This window comes from Drosophila takahashii, chromosome 2R (genome assembly GCF_030179915.1).
Source record: "Drosophila takahashii strain IR98-3 E-12201 chromosome 2R, DtakHiC1v2, whole genome shotgun sequence".
Taxonomy (NCBI): Eukaryota; Metazoa; Arthropoda; class Insecta; order Diptera; family Drosophilidae; genus Drosophila; species Drosophila takahashii.
This window is the reverse complement of record NC_091679.1, coordinates 19,993,114-20,000,962: the sequence shown is the minus strand read 5'-3', so window position 1 is coordinate 20,000,962 and position 7,849 is coordinate 19,993,114. Positions and strand designations below refer to the sequence as shown.

Below are 7,849 nucleotides of genomic sequence, written 5' to 3'. Positions count from 1 at the left end.
ATCTGTGGTTTGTAATGGTCCCCCTTTAATAGAATTCCCCCAAAGTAGATTTTTTTAAAATCAAATAGTAAGGCGCCCTACGGCCCTACCGATAGTTAGTATCGAGTACTTTTCTGGCAACCCTTTAATCTTGACAGATACCCATCCCCCAGGTGGTGAATTCCGAATTCGGCAAAGGGTTTGTCGGGTCCCCAGCATCGGGCCTCGATCTCTTTTCTAAAAATTCGTCACGCTGAGCAGGCCTAAAGCTCTCCTCATTTGCTATAAAAGAAAAGGTTAAGCACATGTGGCTGTTAACCAAAAATCTTGATTCAATTCAAGCATCCTATTGAAGCGTTGAAAAGAAACCCATTATCTATACCCATAAGAGTTTTTTCAGGCCGGCGAGGTAAATATTTCCGAGAAATAAATTAGTTCAAATTGAGATAACCTTTGCCCATTTTTTTAGTTCTGGCCTCTCGGTCCGAAAGAAACCACCAGCGAAATAAAAACCCAAGAAACCCTAAAAATTCCGAACCACGAGGAAACAGTTTCCCCGATCTCCACGCCGGAAAAGGCCGGAAAATTGTACGGCAGAAGAGGCGCAGTTAGCTGTTGGCAGAAAATTCTCAAGAATAGCCGCAAGGAAATAAAATCAGTGGAAAACCAAATCTAAAAGCCCGATAAGGAAACGACAGAATGTGAACAAAGTTAAAAATACTTAAATCTATACACAATTAAAACAGCTACAAAAATTATTAGCTAAAGCCAGAAAGTTATCACAATAGTGCTAAGTTATTTTTCTATATTTTTGAAGTCTAAAATTAACGAATTAAAAAGATTTGATACCAAATCGAATGGCAAAGTGGTGTGTGTTTAAAGGAAGCGTAAGTTAAAATCAAAAAAAAAAAAGAATAAAACCAAGAAGCAGCCCCAAAAATGGCACACTAAAAAAAAAAAGAATATTCTGAATTGATTATGTAGTGAAATTTTCTAATTGAACTGAACCAGTTAAAAACAAATACAATTAATCGCAACTAACGAAAGTTACAACAAATTTAAAAATCATAATAATAAATCAAATTGGCACTAGAGTAATAAAATAACTAAAACATGTAAAAGAAAATTTCCCCAATTATATTATTTCTCCTAAACAAACAAATCCACAACAAGTCCATATTGCATCTTCAAGAAGGCCTTCTTCGAAGAGAAATGGGTGAGTCTTAAAAACACCAAAACAAGATAAAAGCAAAAGTCGTCAAGCGTGCACATATTGTGTTGCGCAGTATAAAAAAAAAGAACAAAAAGGAAACAAAAGGTACACCTCATGTACGCTTTTCAGTCGCTCGCACCGATATTTTGCTATTCTCTTTTACATGATTTCGGTTATTGGAATGCAATGAAATAAAAGCTTTAAAACAATTAACTTTAAATACATAATAGCCAAAATATTTTCTGAAACCCAATTGTCTTTAAAAGCGATCAAATAAATTTGTTACGCCTGCCGGTAACTAAAAGTAACGTAAACAATCTAATACAAAACCGGCTTAAAACAAAAATGTAATTAGTAAAGTACTCCCCCCTTCACATATAACGCACGTACACTGCCATTCAAGTTCGATACTTAATTTAAAAAAAACAAAAAAACAACACCAAACAAATACTTTAGGGAATAGAGCCATAGTTTGCCCAAATGAAGAAATAAAAGTACAACACTCATAAAAATTAATTTCTAAATTTTGGAAATCTCGCCATTGAATCGGCCTATCTTTGAAAATAGAAAAACATTTCTTGTTATTTGAAAATTGGCCTTTGAATACAGAAAACCTTTCTTGATGGAAAAAATTCAAGAAAGAATTTTTCTTAAAAATAGAAAAATGAAAATCTCATATGTTTGTTTTGCTGTCGCAGCCAAAACATTTTTGTACGTATTTAAGGATAAAATCACCTTTGAATATATGAATGAAATGACCCTAGAATATAGAAAAGTAGCCATTGACTTCCTTCGGCTGCCGAATGTTAACGACAAGAAAAACGAAGTAGGACGAAGGGCCTACTCGGCCCGACTACTACCCGGCTACCGACTTCTCTGATCCCCCGAGCGTCAGTTGTGAAAAAAATTCGTGAGTGATGGACGTGATTTTCAAGCGGATAAGAGGTGAAGCCTTTTTCCAGATATTCAAAGGTATGTAAATATATAATTTTTTGTATAGCGGGCGTACAATTGTTTGTATGTAATTAAAGGATAAATTTCAAATCTCTTTACCAAGCGTATACCAATTTAGTTGAATTGTTTTTTAGCTAAGAGCTACGTACATACATACATTTGTATATAAATCTGTGGGTGTAGAGTTCTATAATAACTTTATCTTATTACTCGCATTTTATTTATTTTTCAGAGTGAAAATACCTGCAGTTGCATCAGCCAAATAATTTGTTTAGCGAAGCTGTAATTTTGTTTTAAAACATTCTAAGGTAAGGAAAATATGTTGTATTTGTTTGACATACTTATGTATGCATGTAAATATCTATGCATGTACGCGGCTCACCCGATCTGTTTTTTAGCTAAGAGCTACGTACATACATACATTTGTTTATAAATTTGTGGGTGTAGAGTTCTATAATAACTTTATTTTATTACTCGCATTTTATTTATTTTTCAGAGTGAAAATACCTGCAGTTGCATCAGCCAAATAATTTGTTTGGCGAAGCTGTGATTTTGTTTTAAAACCTTCTAAGGTAAGAAAAATATGGGCACTTCCAAAAAAAAGTCCACCAAGCCAAAAACCTTGAAACTTGAATAAAACATATTTCCACATGATTTTGCCCCGATATTAGTTTCTAATTAGTTGTATACTGAGCTTAACTACAAATTTGGAGTATAGTTTGATTATTTTTATGACAAACCCCACCAATATACGCAAAAATCAGTTTTTGGCTATTTTTTTGTTATTTTTTGGACCTGTCTTTTGTTATCAATTTATCCTATAGAAATGCTAATTTGTGACATTTTTCTGTACTGAATGCTTCATTCACATGCTAAACTATTAAGTTAAAAGCAAAACATCCAGCAATTGAGCTTTACAAAACAGTCGGAAAAAATGTCCCGAGCGACATGTCCCGAGCGAATGTGGTTGAAACTGCATAAAAAAACAACGGAAAACAATTTTTGAGTAAAACCAAAAGCATTTCACAGCGACATGTTTGAACAACATTCTAAAAAAATCGCATTCAAATATTCCATCAAAATTCGCTAATTTATGGTGTTGCATGAACTTCACCGAAATCCACTTCTATTTTTGTCCCGAGCGAATACGACAGTTTTTTACCGATATCTTAAAAACTAAAAGTGGTACAAAATCAAGATTTTTACCAAAAATAGAGCTTGGATAGAGTGAAAAGAAAAGCCCATAATTAAAATTAAAATCCATTGTTTTACAATTTTTTTCAACTTTAAAGGTGTGCAAATGTCCCGAGCGACATTTTGGAAGTGCCCATATGTTGTATTTGTTTGACATACTTATGTATGCATGTAAATCAGTAGTGGCCAGCAGAGGCAGCGCGCAGGGCCCACGGGATAGGCAATTTCTCTGCCGCTGCTCTGCCAGCGCGCTGCAGCCTTTCGGCGCACATGTACACTGTCAAGCTGAAAAACGTCACGCACACATGCCAATTCGTGCATGCTCGCACTCACACAAAAGCAATGCATTCTTTTATTGTATGTGTGCTGCTTCTGCTGGCCACCACTGACGTAAATATCTATTCATGTACGCGGCTCACCCGATCTGAAACCCGATTTTCAACCCTTTCATATTCTGCTCCTCTCTCTCGCTCGCTTGACCTACGCGTCGCGATGTTCTCTCTTCTCCTTCTTAAAATTGACATGATCTGCCCTGCTTACATTCGGTCTCCCTTCGCGCAAAGGACTGTATGTAAATGTATGTACGTGTCTCTCCCGTGCCTCTCTCTCTCTGAAATTCGATTTTCAAGCCTTCATTTTCTACCTGTCTTGCTCCTCTCTCTCGGTCGTCTGACCAACGTGTTTTTATTTTGGCTATTATTAACATTACATTATTTCAAAAAAGTAAAATATCTAAAAACAAATCATTGTTATCCCAATAACTCTTTTTTTTCTAGATGAGGAAAGGCGAAGAAAATGAAATGAAATGAAATGAAGTTCAACAGACCTTGGGTAATAACAATGTTTTCTTAAGTCAAAAATGTGTTATTTAAAAATGTTTAAATGCTAAGTGTTAAATGTTTTAAATGTAAATAAATATAATATGCAAAAGAAACAAGAGAGAACGCTATAGTCGGGTTGTTGTCCCGACTATCTAATACCCGTCACTCAGCTAAAGGGAGTGCGAACGCTGTGTCGGGTTGGTGTCCCGACTTATAATCGTAACTCAGCTAAAGGGAGTGCGAGGGAGATAGATATATAATTTTTGATTGCGTATAACTTTTTAATGAATGGTCCGATTTGAAAAATGTCTTCTACATTTCGATAGGTATAAATATACACAACAAAATTGCATTTATACTTCTCGGAAATCTTTAAAGATGTGGGCGCAGGACCCATTTTAAAATCGTTAGTGGGCGATTGTGGGCGTTAGAGGGGGCGTGGCGCTCGGCTAAAATAAACTTGCGCTGCGTAGGAAGCCAAAGAATATGTAAGGGAAATCTCAACTTTCTAGCTTTTGTAGTTTCTGAGATCTCAGCGTTCATACAGACGGACAGACAGACGGACAGACAGACAGACAGACAGACAGACAGACGGACAGACGGACAGACGGACAGACGGACAGACGGACATGGCTAGATCGACTCGGCTAGTGACCCTGATCAAGAATATATATACTTTATGGGGTCGGAAACGCTTCCTTCTAGCTGTTACATACTTTTGCACGAATCTAGTATACCCTTTTACTCTACGAGTAACGGGTATACTAGAATAAGTATTTTTAGGGTTTCAGTGTTAATATAAAACTTCCTTTCAAGAAATATTATTTCTTAATTCAAGAAATAAAATATCTTGAAAGGAAATTTAAACAAGAAAGAACTTTCTAAAAAACCCTTTCTTGTTTTAAGAAATTTAATTTCTTGAAACAAGAAACAAACCACCTTTGAAACAAGAATCGCCTTTCTTGTTTTAGGAAATATTTTTTCTTGTTTTAATGGTGGCTTTCTAAAAAACCCTTTCTTGTTTTAAGAAATTTAATTTCTTGCAACAAGAAATATTTTTTCTTGTTTTAATTGTGCCTTTCAAAAAAACCATTTCTTGAAACAAAGGTGAGGTCGCCTTTGGCAAAAATTCAAGAAAGAATTTTTTAGATTTTAAGGAAATTCTTCGATTTTTTTTTATAAGTGTACCCGGAACGAAATAATTTAAATAAAATTAGTTTTTGCTTAGTAAAAAAATTAAGTAAAGAACAAAAATTATTTTTTGGAATTTAAGTGAATTATGTTTTGGATTGGGAAGCTATGGTTAGGAGGGTAATGAACAAGGGTGAGGCAAACAACATCTAAAGCCTACCCCTCCTCTGGTCCACTATAAATATCGCGTTGCTAATTCTTTTCTTCATTTGTCACACGTATCTTGTTTTTCCATGTCTATCCCTTGTGGTTTTCAACGGAGAATCGGCTCCGTAAATATATTTAGCTTCAGAAGGGACTCTGACTCTGACGACTCTCGTCGTCGTAGTCGGACGTGTACTTTATCGCTCCTCCATCTGATCGAACTTTACCCGTGTAAACTACATCGATTAATGCCGAATCTGGACATCTTGACAATTTTTCGGTGATCTTTATCATACTGACAAGTTTTGATAGCTAAAAGACAGTGACTTTATACGTAATTCGAATTATTACTATATAATCAGAAAACGTTTTGTGTTTTTGCTTTGTTGTTCTACTCTATTCTCGAGTTTACCGCAAACTTCTACACTTGTGTTGTTGTTAGTACATAAGTAAGTAGTACATAGTACGATAAGAGAGCAACTTATCGTTTCGGCGCGAGCATCACACGCACGGAGAGCTTATCACTGACCAAACTGAAAGCTGCGCTTTCTACATCTACATCTCCGTTGTTTTCTACACGTATTTATTGGACAATTCCTCAATTATTTCGCTATGTCTGCCTGCTGCATGAAACCTTGCCTTTTAAATGGCAAAATCACCTCTCGTCGGCTGTGTAATAACATTGGTCACCCTAAATGTGCCGACCTTGGACACAGTGCTGGCCTAGTCGCAGACCGTGTTAAATCCAATTCTGGCCTGGATTGGACCTGCCCCAGTTGCCATCATATTAAAGTCAATATTATGGCTTTCATAAGGCAAACTGATCTGGAGTACCAGTTCTTACTAGCTGGATTTAAGGACTTATTTAATAGGTTTGAAAAGGCTGAATCCAACTTTAAAGGCCGAATCCTGGCAGCTGCTTGCCCCAATGCTGTCGCTACCTCGGATCGCTTTCCCGTTGCTGCCGATTCCGGACCGGACACCGGAGCATCTTCTTGTCTGCAATCTGCGGCTCATTCATCTACTGCTTCAACTGCTGTCAGCTCCGGTTATGTTCCAACACTGGGATCCTACCGCCTGTATACCAGTAATGCCTCTACTGTTGTTACTGACGGCTGCGCGGCAGACGCCTCCGCGGCAGACGCCTCCCCTGGACTTACACCTGCCGCGGCCTCTTTTGGACCGCCCGATCCCATCGCACCTGCTGATCTACATCCCGTCAACTTTGACCAGGCATCTACGTCGCATGCTGCTGCAATTGGCTCTGTCATAATTTTGACGCCTGCTAATACGAACACGAGTCCATTACAGTCAACCTTATGTGGAGTAGCTCAAAGGGTTCCCATGCCCTTATCGGGCGTTGCACAAAAATAACTAATTTTTGTCTCCCGCCTTAATCCAGGGGCTTCTGAAGATGACGTCAAAAACTACCTGAGCAGCAAACGGAATGTTTCTCGATCCGTTCTTACCGTCTTGAAGTTCAAGTTTAAGCAGAGACGTGAGATAGCTTCGTTTAAAATTGGACTTCCTGAGGAACATCTTGATAAGGTTCTAGATGTTTCTATATGGCCTGAACATGTAATTGTTCACGAATATGTAAACAAGCTCAATCCTCGGGTTCATGGGCCTCAGATTCCTTCAACCAATGCTTCAAAAAACTAAATAATTCTTTTTCTCTACACTACCAGAACGTTCGCAGTTTATTGGGCAAACTTAGTAAACTGCACGTGAACAGTGTCTCCTTTAATGCCAATGTGATTGCTTTTACCGCAACGTGGCTTAATTCTTCTGTGTCTGACTGCTAAATCTTTGCTGGTAATTACGTTATCTATAGATGTAACCGCTCAGTGCGTCTTGGCGGTGGTGCTCTCATTGTCGTCAAGTCCAATCTTGTCTCTCAACGTATTCCGATAATTGGTACGGATAGTACATTAGAGTTTGTCGCTGTTCGGATTAAACTTCATGATTATTTCGTTTTCGTATCATGCTCATACATTCCTCCCCGGTCTGATATAGATCAAATACAGAGTATTCATACTACCCTTGGCGATAACGATCATCTTATTGTTATGGGTGACTTTAATCTCCCCGCCATTTCTTGGATGCCCTCAACTGATTCAAGTGCTCTTGTTCCTACCACAGCGCATGAATTTGTACACGGTCTTATTGATCTTTCATTAGGTCAACTGAACTCAGTCATTAACTGCTCTAGCAAAGTTTTATACCTTATTTTTGCCTCGGAGTTCGCAAATGCATATGTAACTCGAATTAGCCCTCTCTCCAATCCTGAAGATGCGTATCATCCTACACTTGAGGTTACTTTAGAAGCATCAGCTCCTTTACTGTCATGTCC

The 7,849-nt window shown here is 37.6% G+C and overlaps 1 long non-coding RNA gene across 1 annotated transcript; it reads left to right on the top strand.

Moving 5' to 3' along the window:
* The first annotated feature begins 1,641 nt into the window (after positions 1-1,641).
* On the top strand, positions 1,642-4,260 carry LOC138912349 (uncharacterized). The gene is made up of 4 exons (XR_011417881.1): positions 1,642-2,164; positions 2,379-2,454; positions 2,643-2,718; positions 4,117-4,260. It is a non-coding gene; the product is annotated as an uncharacterized lncRNA (long non-coding RNA).
* The last annotated feature ends 3,589 nt before the right edge of the window (positions 4,261-7,849 follow it).